This window comes from Amia ocellicauda, unplaced genomic scaffold, assembly GCF_036373705.1.
Source record: "Amia ocellicauda isolate fAmiCal2 unplaced genomic scaffold, fAmiCal2.hap1 HAP1_SCAFFOLD_29, whole genome shotgun sequence".
Lineage (NCBI taxonomy): Eukaryota > Metazoa > Chordata > Actinopteri > Amiiformes > Amiidae > Amia > Amia ocellicauda.
Window position 1 is genome coordinate 1,354,682 of NW_027102854.1, and position 15,609 is coordinate 1,370,290.

At 39.3% G+C, this 15,609-nt stretch overlaps 1 non-coding gene across 1 annotated transcript; it reads left to right on the forward strand.

The window, feature by feature from the left end:
• The first annotated feature begins 4,077 nt into the window (after window positions 1–4,077).
• Window positions 4,078–4,192, forward strand: LOC136728244 (U5 spliceosomal RNA). The gene has a single exon (XR_010808608.1). It is a non-coding gene; the product is annotated as a U5 spliceosomal RNA (small nuclear RNA).
• Window positions 4,193–15,609: the final 11,417 nt, after the last annotated feature.

Below are 15,609 nucleotides of genomic sequence, written 5' to 3' on the forward strand. Positions count from 1 at the left end.
TATGGAAAATAAACAATATGTGTACATCTCTTTCTGCATTAGTGGTGCCCTCACAGATGTGCAAGTTACATGACAGACAGACAGACAGACACACACACACTTTCACACACAGATAGACAGACACAGACACACACAGACACACACACACATACTTTGACAGACAGACAGACAGACACACGCATATTATGGGTCTTTGTTGGGTAGTGAAATGGGTAGCATCAGTCGCAGTGTGGGTAATGTCAGGGAGCCAATCATAGTCCCCGTTATTTGCATATCGTGGCGCAAAGCATTCTGGGAAAAGCAACTAAACACGTTTAGTCATGTATTTGTCCATAGTTTACACATGAGATGAAAGAGACAGTATGACGTGTTGAGCACCTGGGATTCCTCATGTGTATGTGAGGGGCAGAGGAACCGGATCCCAAGTGTGCGTCCCAGGTGCTATAGGTTTCAAAGCATGCAGGGGAATAGGCACCCCACCCTGACACTTAAAGAAGACTGGATAGGGAGATATAAATAGCAATGGGGAGACTCTTGTACTTGGTGTGGCTCTATCCATATAGTGGGGCCAGCAGCCACTTAGCAGGTGTAGCAATAGAAGCTCAGCCTGGGGAGACTGGATTTAGCATTTCCTCTCCATTTTGATAACTATCCATAATCATTTCTGCAAAATACTTCTATGATACCTATGTATGTTTTTTACTTGTACTATATTATACTATCAAGTATCAGTGTACACATACAATGTGACCTGTTACATTAATACAGAGGCCACGGAAGGCCAGATCACTAATAGCCACTGTCCCCTGATATTACACTTTTTTACAATCACTTTGGTACTCATTTCAGAACCTTGATGTCATTTTTCAAAACTCTAGACACTAAACTCACACCCGATGATCAAAATGCACATTTTTCAAAACTCTAACACTTTTTTACAATTGCTTGGATACAATACACATCAACCTCAGATCATTTGTTCATTGAACTAAAATGACACAACTTAACATCAAAGTATTACCATTTCAAAATGCAATTCACACATTACATCTGAGATCACTGTCTATTCATTTCATTACAAAGATCTAACTATCAATTGATACAGCTGCTCAAAATGATAAGTGACTGTTGCATTACTCTTAATGCATAATTTTATGGAAACTGACAAACAATATTCCATGTTTCGATCATGAAAGTTTCAGGATAATGAGATCCATTGACATCAATAAACGAGGAGCATGAACCAGTTGGACTACATTATCTATGGATGTAATATTTCATCATCATTCATCATCATGTAGCACTTTTCCACACCATGTTTGCAGTGTGGAAGGAAAGTTAGAAATTTTTTCTCTAATACCTGTTTTTCTCTCTTGTATACTTAAGAAAGATAAGGTCAAGCTAGAAGGTCAGGCCAGAAGGTAGTTTGATTTCTGTTTGTTATTTACGATGAGAATCTTGGAGACAATGTCAAACAGTATGATTGAAGTGCCTGCTCCCTAATCCATGTGTTGATCTATGAACTCTGTCCTATAATTATATAAATTCTGCTTAGCTAACTTTTAAGATAACATAGTAATGACTTTCTGATTATAACCAGCTCTTTGATTTTTGTGTATAAAAGCTCTGACTGTTAAAATGAAGGCAGAGCGACTTTGGGATCTACTTGAGTCACTGTTCCTCTCCACGCTGCGTGTATTAAAGGCATTGCAACTAACGCTCCAACCTGGTTGAAGATGATTGTTCTTCCACATCAGATTTGACATTACTGTATGTATGCAGGCCCTTGTAATTGCTTTTCCAATACTGCCAACTGGTTATTGATGATTGATTTCACATTGTGGTACGAGTATCGAGTGAAATGAGTGCTATCCACCCCAGCAACACAGTGATAACATGGAGCCGGCAAGTCATCCAGGTCACAATAGAGGTCAAGCAGTGGGAGGAGGAAGACGTGGTGGTCAAAGGAATGGAAGGGGACATGCACCCCTTCTGAGAGGTGGTCGTGGGCCTCGTCATAGAGGAGGGCTTAGGCCTCACCAGAGAGGCAGCCATGGGCCTCATTTGAGAGGTGTTGGGGGAACGTGGTAGAGGACAAGGCCACGGACCAGACAGCGGCAGCAACAGCAAATAGTGTCCAGTGAAATCCGAGAAATAGTTGTAGAGCATGTTGTAAATCATGGAATGACCATGACTGAGGCAGCTACAATGATTCAATCAAACCTCAGAATCAACTCAGGATCAACTGTGGCCTCAATCATCAGAAATGTCCGTACTGAGAAGCGGCAAGTCTTCAGCATGCACTAAACATTAGGCTACTCTCAATTGTCAAATGACTGTATACTGCATACCAATGTGTAGCACAGAGTATAGTGTGCCTTTTGAAAGAAATGCAGACAGAGTGAAGCAGCTGATGACTGAGTATGTTCAGGTATGTTCAGTTTCAAGATGCCTCTTGTGAAAAATGGTTGTGAGAACCTGAACCTGAACACAGGGCTGATGGAAATTCAGAAGTACAGTAATCAATCCTTTGTTTTACACTAAGCCAGGTGAGGAACACTGCAGTTGACATTTTACTGTAGTTTTGTTCTTTTTTGTAGCTAATTATTGTTGCATGGCTTCAAAGAAACCTATGGTGTGATTTGATTGTATTGCATCAATACATTTCAGATTTTGTTCAATGATTCCACTGTGTCTGTAGTATTCTCTCTACTAGTCCTTTTACAGTGATGTATTTATGTGTAGTACCATAATGAAACATGTATCACATATTTTGTACTACAATATTTAATGATTGTACGAACAACTACACAGTGAAACTATCGGTATCTTCTGTGTTACTATGTTACTATGGTATTTCATGATAAATGAGTTATTTGAACCAACAAGTCTGCAAGTGCTAGGTTTCTTTAAAGATATGAATGCACAATGCAATGTTTTGAACATTGGACAGCCTGTGTTACAAGTGATGACCGTTTTGAGTTTTGTGTCTAGAGTTTTGAAAAATGACATCAAGGTTCTGAAATTAGTGACAAAGTGATTGTAAAAAACTGTATATTCATCCTATTTAATGTGCTCTTTTAAAATGTACTTTTCTTTTTTATGTTGCCATTTCTGTTCTACCAATGTTTCAGTTGTTAGCCAAAGATTGACAGAGTACATCTCATACACACAGGCCAGACAGCAAGGATTTCTTTTTGAAATTCAATTACAAATGCTGCATGAACTCATCAATACGATTAGAGCTCCTGAAAGCAATATAACTAACTCACTCTACAGCATCTCATTAGCAGTGAAAAGAAACCAAGAAAGTTGGGACAGTCGACTGTTTACCACTATGTAACATCACCTTTTCTTTTAATAACACTTATTAAGCACTTGGGCACTGAAGACACCACTTGGTTAAGTTTAGCAAGTGGGATTTCCCCCCATTCATCCATTATGCATTTCCTCAGCTGCGCAACTGCACAGGGCCTTCGTTGTCTTAATTTGCACTTCATAGTGCGCCACACATTCTCAATTCGGAGACAGGTCAGGACTGCAGGCAGGCCATGCTAGCACCCGCACTCTCTGCCTACGCAACCATGCGCTTGTAATCTGGGCAGAATGTGGTTTGGCGTTATCCTGCTGAAAAATGCAGGGATGTCCCTGGAAAAGACGATGTCTGGATGGCAGCATATGTTGCTCCAAAATGTGTACATCTCTTTCTGCAAAAATGGTGCCCTCACAGATGTGCGAGTTACATGACAGACAGACACTCATACACACTGTCACACCCACACACACACACACACTTTCACAGACAGACACACGCACACACACTCACTTTCACACAGAGACAGACACACAAACACAGAGACAGACACACACACACTCACTTTCACACAGAGACACACAAACACATACACTTTCACACAGACACACACACACATACATACATACATACATACATATATAAGGAAAAGAAACAATACATTTAAAAATCACAAAAAGATGTAATAAAGTACAGAAAATCTAAATGTAATAAAATGTGATCTTTAATACACACAAATATGTATGGCTGGTCGGATGCGTCTTGGACTCGGGTTCCTCTTCATTACGTATAATGCTTTTGCCTTTTGCTATAGCTTTCCGTGGAGGGGATCGTGGGTGAGTCTGTACCATTCTTGGGAGGCTCTGCCTTGTTGGGGCGGAGCTGTGATCCAGGTGAACAGCAGATCGGACATAGGTGGGCATGTGGGCGGAGGAGGAAGGCCGGTCAAGCAAATAAGCTTGCTAAGGTACGCAGCAGCAGCAAGCAGCCCCACCATCCAGTCAGCCAGCCAGTCTGGCTGGCAGTGACTGAGTGGTTGACAGACGGCAAGCAACGGAATGTACGTGCTCTGTGATGTCATAGGAGTCACCTGAGAGAGATGTTTGTGATGTCATCGCTGAGCTGGCTGGCTCTGTGTGTCTTGCTGGCTGTGTGTGTGTGTGTGAGAGAGAGAGAGACTTTTTGACTTTTATCAGACTTCATTGCCTGTTTGCAACACGCAATAATTCATACAAAAGAAAATAAATAAATAAATAAAAAATAGTGTTCCCCTTTGTTTGTCTCCCCCCAACAAGCATTAACTCCGCCACTGATCTGTACACTTTTAAAGAAAGCAACCCAATACACACAACAAAACAACCATCAAATACTAAACCCTATAAATGAATTACATAATAAAAACCAACTCCCCGTCATACAATTCACAAAGGGCATCATTAATACACCAGACCTGTTCAAAACTCTCCAAATCATTCATCAGCCTGTAATAGTTAAACTCTAGTCTGACTCTGCACTTGACCAGCATGGCAAACACTCTCACTGCATCCTCACTGCCCTCCCCACACACTCTGTTCTTCCTAGTCTTATAGACGGCCATTTTAGCCTGGCCCAGCAAGAAGTTTACCAGCTGGTCCACATGTTTGGTCTTTCTGGTGTATCGCGCCCCTAAAATAAAAACCTTTGTGTTAAAAATCAGGTTAAGATCAGTAAAAAGACGAGTTAAAAGACTAAAAATGGGTGACAACCGAGAGCAAGTGCTGAAACAGTGAAACACGGTCTCTCTCTGAGCACAGAATGGGCAGGCGTCGGACACAGCAGGGTTAAGAACAGTAATAAAAGAATTGACAGCAATAATGGTGTGTAACACCCTCCACTGCAGATTGCCAGCTCTCTTATTGAGGGGGGCTTGTACAGGCTTCTCCAGGCAGGCGCAGTGTCTTCCCCCAGCCCCAGCCTGTAAAGTAATTTTAGGAATCACAAAGAAACAGTTGAAAGTGCTAAATAAGTATTTTGATGCACCATATTAATTTAGGAAATTTACATGTTGTTTTTCATCAGCTTCTGTATCTGATGGCTCCACATCACTGGCTGGATTGACAGCAACGACACTCTAAAAAAAGAAGTGTTAAGTTTGAGCATTCAGGACTTGTTTTGAAGATCCTGAATATCACTGGTCCACAATTTATCTGTGAAACTATGGGTTAATCTCCATATACAAAATACTTTTCACACACACTTTAAATTTACAACTAAATTTACATGTTGATGTCTTTCGTCAGCTTCTGTATTTGATGGCTCAATATAACTGGTTGCATTAACAGCAACGGCACACTACAAGAAAATAACATTATATTTAAACATTCAGGACTGGTTTAGCATCACCTCGAATATCCCTAGCCCTTGAGGTCGATTGTTATTGTGGTCTTCAAGACCAGTGCTTCTCAACCTTAGTCCTGGAGGAGGCACACTGTCTGCTGATTTTCATTACAACAACATTGTAGGTTATATCAGTGACTGTGGTCCTAAAGTACCCCTATGCCTGCTGTTTTTTTTCCAGTTGAGCTCTTAATTACCTAATTGGCTTAACTGAAGCCATTTAACCCTTTTCCCAGGTCTTTGGTTGTTGATGAGTTACAAAGAGCTGGATTGTGGCCCGCCATGACTGGAAGTGAAGAACACTCACTCTAGGCCTTTAACTTAATGTTCATATGTAGGGGCCTATCCATCTGATTTGTTTTTGCACATTTATTAACAGAAAAATTGATGGTATGTGAAATCATCTGAGCTGAAAAATATAATGTTCCACCAATAATAAAATAAATGTATTTATTAAAATTATAGAGATAATAGAATGTTCACAGATTATTAGTTCAGAAAACAAAATATTTTTTTATATCTTAAATAGAATTAACACTCAAATCAGTTGTAGGGTAAACAAGGTCTATTTTTTGGATTGATTTTATAATTATACATGTATGGCTGCATGAAGCTTACCTGAGAATCTGATATTTTAGTAACTTTGTTGCTTCTTGTTGGGTAGTCCACGTTTGCCGCCGTTCTTTTTCTGTAAATGTAAATCAAAAGGCAATAATTACATACTGTAATTAAAATACAAAAAGTATAAACATTGTATTATTATTTTTGTATCCTGTTTCTCCATCTCGATGCTGTTCTTTTTGGAATTGCATATCTAGGTTTACTTAAATACTGTTTATAAGATTGTAAACTCATCATCCAAATTTCTTCATTTGCCAAACTTTATGTAGTGCGCTTGCAGTTTCAGAAGAAGAAAAAAAACTGTAACAGATGGGATATGTAGTACTTTATACTCGAGTGGTCTATGCGATTACACCCTGTTGGTGTTATTAAGAACGCCAAGTACCAGAATGCAGAGCGGGACTGTTTTTTGTGCCGTGACTTGTCGGGGGAAAAAGGCGCAGAAAAAACGGACGAGAAGGTGAAGGTAGTATGGCGGTGATGCACGCGTTGGTGAAGTGGGAAAGCGGGGTCGACAAAGACTCTTACAGCGTGATTCCCACTGCTTGCTTTCGCAATTTTGATTTATTCAGCATTGCTGATGATGACGAAGAGACGACTCGAAACTTCAGAGCAGAGTGGAGAGACACGAACAAACCTCCAAAAGGTGGATGGCCTGTCCATGAAGCGCAGATCATTATGACTGGTAACAATGTTTATTTAAAAAAAAAAAACATTAAAGTCTTTACATGCTATTTGATATATACAATCACAGTATATTTGAAATGAATGTTTAAGTTATTAATGTGTTGTACTTCTAACATACTCTTATAACATGGTAGGTGGTGGTGAGGGCGCTAAAAACTCGTCATACTTGACTGGCATTTGTAAGAACGATTTATTGTGTGTTGTGCTTTACAATAAAATCCCCCAAATCACAAAATAAATTAAACCAGATATAATTTAACTTCAGTTTTGATTCAGTGTTGGCTGTTCATCTTAATTTGTATGGTCAAAGCACAGTATTTTTATGACAAATAAATATAATCCCCAAATATCTGTGGACATAATGCAGGGTTTTATTTATTTTATTTTTATTTTAGGAAAAGAAGGCGAACTAAGAAGAAAACTTAATGACCTAACAAAAATGCCCTGTCCTAAAATGAAGAGAGTACCTAAACCAAACAAAAAACTTCAAATTTCAGATGATAGTGACCTTGATGAACCACAGTTACCGGTGAGATAATTACTGCAAATATTAAATAAATGTATTGCAGGATTGTTTTTTTTTAATCATATTCATATATATATATATTTTCATTTTAAACTCTTTTCCTCTCTGAATACAGCACAAAATAAGAAAGAAAACCGATGGAGCTTCAAGAATTAGATCCCGTCATATTCTACAGACATTTAAAGAGTCCAGTGAAGTTGAGCTACAGCAAAAAGTTAAGCAGCTCGAAAAGGAAAACACAAGACTTAAAAATGAAAACCAATGTCTTCGAAACCGTATGGTTGATGGTAAGTTTTTTTATTTATAGCAAATAATTCCTTACCTTGATAAATGTTATTCTTCAGTAATTTAGATTCCAGAGTAATGTATTATAGTTGATCATACTGAAGTAATCTAGAACCACAATACAGACTCTTAATGTGCACTGTCTAATAGTTTAATAATACTGATTATTAAATAAAGTTTTTCAACATAACTTCATAATCCTACATTAATGACTATATGCATTACATTAGACCTGGTAATTGTTGTATTTTATCTTTTTTATTTTTTTCGTAGCTAATGTTAATGACCCACAAAAAGGTCAGTTTGCCAATAACATAGAGCAAGTCTCTCAAGTATAATTGCAGGCATTGATGGTTTTGTTTTCACTTTGTATTAAATATATTACTAGAAATGATTATCATTTAATACTAAGGTTTTTTTCTCCAGAGATTCCAGACCTTTTGGACAATCTGAAAAAAATTGTAACAAAAGCCACATTTATCAGCAATGAAGACAAAAGTGTGTCACCATCAAGTGGTTCTGACAGCCCCACAGCAAATTGTTCTGAATCTGACAAAGAATCACCAAAACAGGTATAACACTCTTGGTCTACAATATTACAAAGACAAGGTAAAAATATATATATTGAAAACAAATATTGGTTGTAAACAATCTAATGATGCTACATTATCAGTTATATTCATAGTTATAGTTGATAATAAGAATGTAATTGAATTATGGGTGTCACAGATTCACTGACTTTATTATGTCTGTAAATTAATAAACTTAGAATTGAGACATACTGTGGTCTTTAATAACACATTTCTGTAACAAAATCACAGCCTTACTGATAATGTATTCCACTTAACATAATATAAGAATAGTTTGGGGATAAACTTGTTTTTTATTTACCATTGTCTTTTAGGTGGAAATATTCCCAGGCACTGGAGTTTACATTGACAAACTGTCCTGGATCCTTGCAGAGAGGTGCAGCACGAATACGTCATATGCAAGAACCCTGACGGTTGCTGTCTTTGACTTTCCAACATTACTAAAGAGCAATCTTCGTGGTGGTGGCAGCAAGAGAGATCCAACTTCGGAGACATTAAGATCCTCATTGATGTTATTGAGGATCATATACAGCTGCCTTCGGAAGGACACGACGTGTTTCAGTTGCGGGGCTTTGCAGCCCAGCGGGACCCTCTTAATGCCGGACATCAGCTGCCCGAGCCGGTGCGGATGAACGGAGGGACGTTAGACAGCGTTACCTTCCGGGCAGGAGCAGCGAGCGGCAACACCGGGGTGAAAGTGTCGTCTAACACTGTGCCATTAGCCACTAGCTGATTGAGCAGATCAGTGGTTTTTAAGAAGATAACAATGGCAGCAGACTTGATATTTTCACACCCTGCTACCTCCCCAACCGCTAACACACACTGCTCTAGGGGGCAGAACTGCACCGGAGCGATCTTGACTCCATGGCGTCGGGTCAGTTTTTCAAAAGACGCATTCAGGGGGTCCGACCCCCCGACCCGGGAAGAACTACCGGTACTCCCCCCTCCCCTCCCCTGTTCCCCCACAATAAGAAAAGCACTGAAAACAGAAGACAAAATAAACAAACTGAAAAAAGTAAAGCAACAAAAAAACGCAGCCAAAGGACAGAGCTCTCAGCAGCACTCCCGCTCACTGCAGACCCCTCCCACACACTCCCAGCTGAGAGAGAGAGAGAGAGAGAGAGAGAGAGAGAGAGTTAGTGTCTGTCTGTCTCTCTCTCTCTGTAGATGCATCATAGGGAACATATGTAACAATCTCTCTTTTTGTTTACCAAAAATGAGAATGAACGTATTTCAAGTGGGTGTTGCCTTGGTTGGAAACGTTTTAAGATTATTTATGAAGTGTAAAGTGGATTTGTCTCAGTTCTCCGTAGTTTTCAATGTATGTGCCATTCAGTAGCGTTCATGTTACAGATGTGCCCTATGCAGTGGTAGGGTCAATAAAATGTCAGTAAAACTTTATTTTAGCAATTATGGAGGGGAAGAACTGCAAATAGCGGGTCCCCACTAATTATCTAACTTACCAACAACGTTTAAAATTAGGTCTTGCGAAGCTGCCAAATAATGCTGTATAATCGTATGTGTCTTCATACACCGGCTGCTATAGTCTGATAGCTTTGATTATATATACATATTTTCTCGTGAACCACAAATGCTATTTGCTTGATTTTTACAGAGTATGTTATAAATACCATTGTTATGAAGCCTGACAAATTGTATGCTGTAATTATGAATATTTTCAAATCATTTGTTTGTTTTTCCTAACATGTTACAAATGTTCCCTATGTGAAAGATGCATTATATCTTAATAACGTCTAAACAATTAAAGATATACAGATTATTATTTTCGGTAAAGTTATAACACATTGCTATTAACTATGTGTGTCAGTAAAAGTTTAAAAAATCCTAATAATTTTTTATTGATCCTGCAAAATAGGTGTTTAGGGAACATTTGTAACATTAGGGTTACGATTTGCCATAGACGCGGAATGAGTTTGATTGTGATGTTAAATGGGGTTTAAAGACGCAGTCGCCTCGGTGCTGATTACTATTGCTGTGTTTCTCCACTTCTACTCCATGCTTGGGAACGCCCACATCCAGTGACGTCAAAACCGGTGGAAAAGCGGGCCGGTTCAAAAAAGATCAGCTGGATCCCAGGCCGAGCAGCAGCTCCGGCTCCAGCACCGGCACCATGTCGCTGGAAAAGCGCTAAGTGAGCTCACAGTGAGCTCAGTGTAATGTCTGCTCTGGTGAGCTCACAGTGTGACCTAGTCGTGAGTTCACGTCTTCACTGGGTAGTCCATGACAACTTAATTGACTCAATTCTTGGGCTTAATTGGTCAAAATGACCATTGGTTGAAGGTACTCAGGGACTGATGTGTAGAGAGACTTATTAAACCTGCAGGATTGTGGTTTTCCCAGAACAGAATTAACCAGTGTAGCGTTATGTTGGGTGTATTCTGATAAGAGCATTTTAGCTCTGAGCTGAAGCACTGATCTAAAGAAGACCTCTCCCCCCCAAATTTATCAGATTTCCTTAACTCATCAGCATGTGAACTGGTTTACATCAAAGTGACAGTCTTGGGAGGATGGCACCAAGAATGGGCCAAATAGCTTGGAATCCCTGCTGTGAGATGTCTGGGGAAGGGGGCCTGTAGGAAATAAAAACTCTTTGAAATGGACGAGAGCCGAAATCCCGACACAGAGCTACGAACCCGTGCCAACCGGCATTTCCAAAAGATGGCATGGATTGACATCAGTCATAAATCAAGCCCCCCTCCAATAGGACACTGGGGGCTGAAGCCGAAATCCAATCTCACAAACTAAAGAACCAATCACCTATTGATCTGACAGGCGTATAAAGGGTAACGCACGGCATCTCTCTCTCTCTCTCACCTAAACCAGTAACTCGCTGCCACAGCTCAACTTGTATCTCTGTTGCCAGAACCGGAACCAGAAACCAACTAAGTCTTTACCAGCAACAGAAGGGTTAAACTGGGAGAAGGAGATTGAGCCGTACGAAGAATTCTTTTAAAGGACTTTATTAAATAAAGAACTTTACAGACTGCGCTGCCCGCCTGTGCCCAGCCATCCAGCTGGACAATTGACTAAGTCGACTGAATACGAAAGTCATTTAAATAGCTATTTGAGTCTTAAGAAACTTGACCCTTGGAACGAACAGGGCCCTGCTTTCCTCAAAGACTTTGTCTTCAAGTAACTACGGTGGAACCCTGCTTACAAAGAAGATTTTGTGCACAACCTTGGAGCCTTCAAACCAGTGGAAAATCTGTTTGGAAAAGACTCTACATTCGCGAAACCCCAACTTCCAGGTGCATCGACTGAGTGGAAGTTCTTGGACAAAGCCGAACCGGACTGCCTTTGTTCCAAACCACACAGACCTCGTGCCGTGTGCTGTTATCTGAGCCCGAAGCCAGAGAGGCCTCTCTACGACGAAGTTCACATAAGTTTAACAGTTTGGAGTTTGTGATTCATGACATTTGAGAAATCAATTAGAAATGTTAATCTGTGATTCATAACTCTAGAATGTGTTATATCATTTAGTTTTCTTAAATATAAATGTGTGTTGCATTCAACTGTTTTGTTGATAATTTTAGAAATAAAATCTGTCAACGCCGAGAAATATCTTCTCATTCCTGTTTAACTGTTTAGTCTGAAATTGACACAAGTTAATAGACACCAGATTATAGGTGGCCCTGGCTATCCTTAATCATTGAATAATAATCAGTTAAGGGAAATTGTGGTAACAAGTAATGATAGGATCTTTCTCTCCACCTAAACGTTAATGAGACTGATATATATATAACGAGAAGTTACCTGACATAAATACTAACCTGCATAGTTATTGAATGTCTGACTAACAATACTAATGAGAGACTCACCTTCGTCTTACTAACCGGTATTGTAGTCAATGTGTTTATAACCTTTTTTGTTTAATGATTTGTGTGTTATCATATGCGATCCCATGGTCTTTGATTTGGTCACGGAAGTGATTTGTCTTTGATTTGTTGATCTAGAGTTGAATTTTAATTAGTTTTTCCCTTTTGTATAATTAATGTAGTGCTACATTTAGTCTTTGTTTTTGAATAAATTTGACAATTTATATCTTTGGAATTGGTGTCTGCGTCCAATTATTACAGAAATTGAGTTCTACAAGATTCCAGGATTCGTGATAAGGTGATACTATAAATTCACTTCTTTAATTGAATTTTATAAGTGTACCTTACGCTACACCTTTGACCACCACGTCTTCCTCCTCCCACTGCTTGACCTCTATTGTGACCTGGATCACCTGCCGGCTCCATGTTATCGCTGTGTTGTTGAGGTGGATAGCACTCATTTCACTCGATACTCGTACCACAATGTGAAATCAATCATCAATAACCAGTTGGCAGTATTGGAAAAGCAATTACAAGGGCCTGCATACATACAGTAATGTCAAATCTGATGTGGAAGAACAATTCCTTTATCCCTCTGTTCTCCACCAGGGTTGTGCTGTTCGCCTCGATTGGCAAGTTTGCAGTGTGAGGAGTGGATCCATGTCGTCGTTCCTAGGCACTTCACAGCTGTGTGGGTGGTCAGGAGCACCTGGTAGGGCCCTGTCCACCTGGGCTGTTGGGAGGACTTTCTCTTGTGTGCTTTGATATACACAGTCACCTTGCTGGAAGGGGTGGTAAACCTGCTGGGATGGTTCAGTCTGGGCGGCTTTCATCTGTGAATGGACAGCTTCGAAAGCACGTGTTAGTCCCATACAAAAAGACAACATAGCATCATCCATCAAGTGGATGTCCATTTCCCTTACAGACAATGGAGGAGTGATGGAGAGTCTCATAAGTCATCCCATAATAATCTCACACGGAGAAAGACCTGTTTTTCTCAATTTGCTGACGATTTCATTGTCATTAGGACTATAGGAAGGGGATCTGGACGTTTGAGTCCTGTTTGTTTGCATATATTAGACAGCTTATTCTTTAATATCCCATTTTGTTTCTCCACTGCTCCAGCTGACTGAGCCTGATGGGGCAGTGAAAATGTTGTTTACCTCGCAGGGCTTTGCATAGTTCCTGCACTATTGTCCCAGTGAAGTGAGTGTTCCTATCACTGGAAATTTCCCTGGAATGCGAAATCTACATATAACATCCCTTAACTGTATTTTTGCTACTTTTACTACTTCAGCCTTCCTACGGGATAGGCTTCAACCCATTTAGAACACCTATATATTATTACTAGTATATATTCATATCCACAACATTTAAGCTTTTGAACACAATCTATTTGCATATTGCAGGATTATGAGCTTGACAAATGTGGCAAGTTCTACAATATTGCTAAGCTGTTACTATAAAACCTGGGGCAAACCAATTTAAAAGACTGATGCACACATCCCCCCTTTGCCCGTGTGGCCAACACCATGCGCCACATGGGCAAACCAGGGAAAGAGTGCCTGTGAGGCAACCAATGCATTAGCAAATGTTTGAGCTCTCTTATGGAAGGTGCAGTGGCCAGTTGCAATTTCCTGGAGCTTTTACAGTGCATCTCAAATTAAATTTCATCCAGCCCCAGGTCATAAAAGTCAAACCCTAGTTACGACATACATAACACATACATTTTGTTGCTTCAAAGAGAATACAAAAGTCAGCAAAACATTCTTTTTTACAAATTCAGTTTGTAAACTGTATTGTACATATATTTGTTGCGTTTTGATTTATAAACATTATACATTGTACAAATCTTAAGTGAAGGGCAATGGACTGATTCTGACTTCATGGCTGTCATTCTATTCATTTGAATAATGTGACATCTCCACTAATAGTACATTATAAATTAAACTATCAATAGAAGAATATGTGCTACTGCGGACGTCATCTGAGCAGTTTCACAATATATTGTAGATTCCTATAATCTGGAAAACCTTTAATTATAGTATTTTAACTTATTTCTCCACTGAGTCAAGCATCACTTCAGCGTAGTGGACCTCAGCATTGGTCTGTTCAAGTTGCTGTGAGGCTGTCTTTAAAGCCGCGCCCTCGGCCTACTGTGTCTCAACAAGAACACCAGCATCTTCTCCATATGGGTCAGACATCGGTTCCTTCAGGACACGATTCATAATATGCATATCTGCCATGTGGAATAAATCAGTCTGAAGACACAATGTGTGGTTCACACAACATCAGAGATCGTCCTTATAAAAGGCATCTCTATCACATTAGTTGACATTCGCACAATCTATAAGGTTTCTAGTAAAGGGACAATTCAAAATAATAATAATCTTGATTCCAATTTATCTCATTTATCAAATTATTTCAGTACAGCACTCAGCTGTCGTCAGCAGCATCATATCTCCTGTGTTTATTGAATCAGCTTTACTTCCTAGTGTAGATACTCTTTTTGTGTGGAGTTGTCAAAGTTTCAAAACAATGTGCTTATCTTTGTCCTTTTATCTAACTTAAATACCTGAGAACATTACAATAACTATTACAGCAGCTCCTTCAACACCATAGTTAATAGTAGTTGGGTAAATGATGGCAGTTATTAATCTTTGTTTCTCAATTCATTTTTTACCAATAAACCATAATTTGAAATTATTTCCATACTCCTATTATTCCTATTTTCATTATTATTAGTTTTATGCGGTTGTCATCTAGTATGTGATGTATTCGTCTGTATCAACATCAATATTATTATCATTATTAATACAAGCAGTGTAAATTACCATTCATTACACTCTTGCTCTGTTTGTAATAAGTTATGAACCCTTACACGTACTTACAGTCTCTGCCTTGTCTCTGACTTCTCTCTCTCTCTCTCTCTCTCTCTCTCTCTCTCTCTCATCTCAGGCTGCTTGTCTGCTCAGGCGAACAGGGGGAGCAGAGGAGCACATACGGCCCTTGCCCGCTGCCCCCCTCTTCCTAATTGATAGGGTATTTCTGTTTGTGAAAGGACTATTTCCAAACAGTTTTATAACTTGCCATGACTATGTTTCATTAAATTAGTTATGTTACACCTTTAGTTATACCTGTAGTAACTTCATTATTTTCCCTCATATTCCAGTCAATCACCATCAGAGTCTCTCGTGGCAGTACATTTGTCTCACACAGAACAAACTCTCCTTTCTCAACCGCTTTCAATTTTGGATAACATCGCACTGCATCCCAACAGCTGTTCTTTCTCCTATTCCTAATTTCTTACAAGAAAATGCAAGTTATATTTGATCGATTTGTATTATTACTATTTATATACATTTCACTACATTA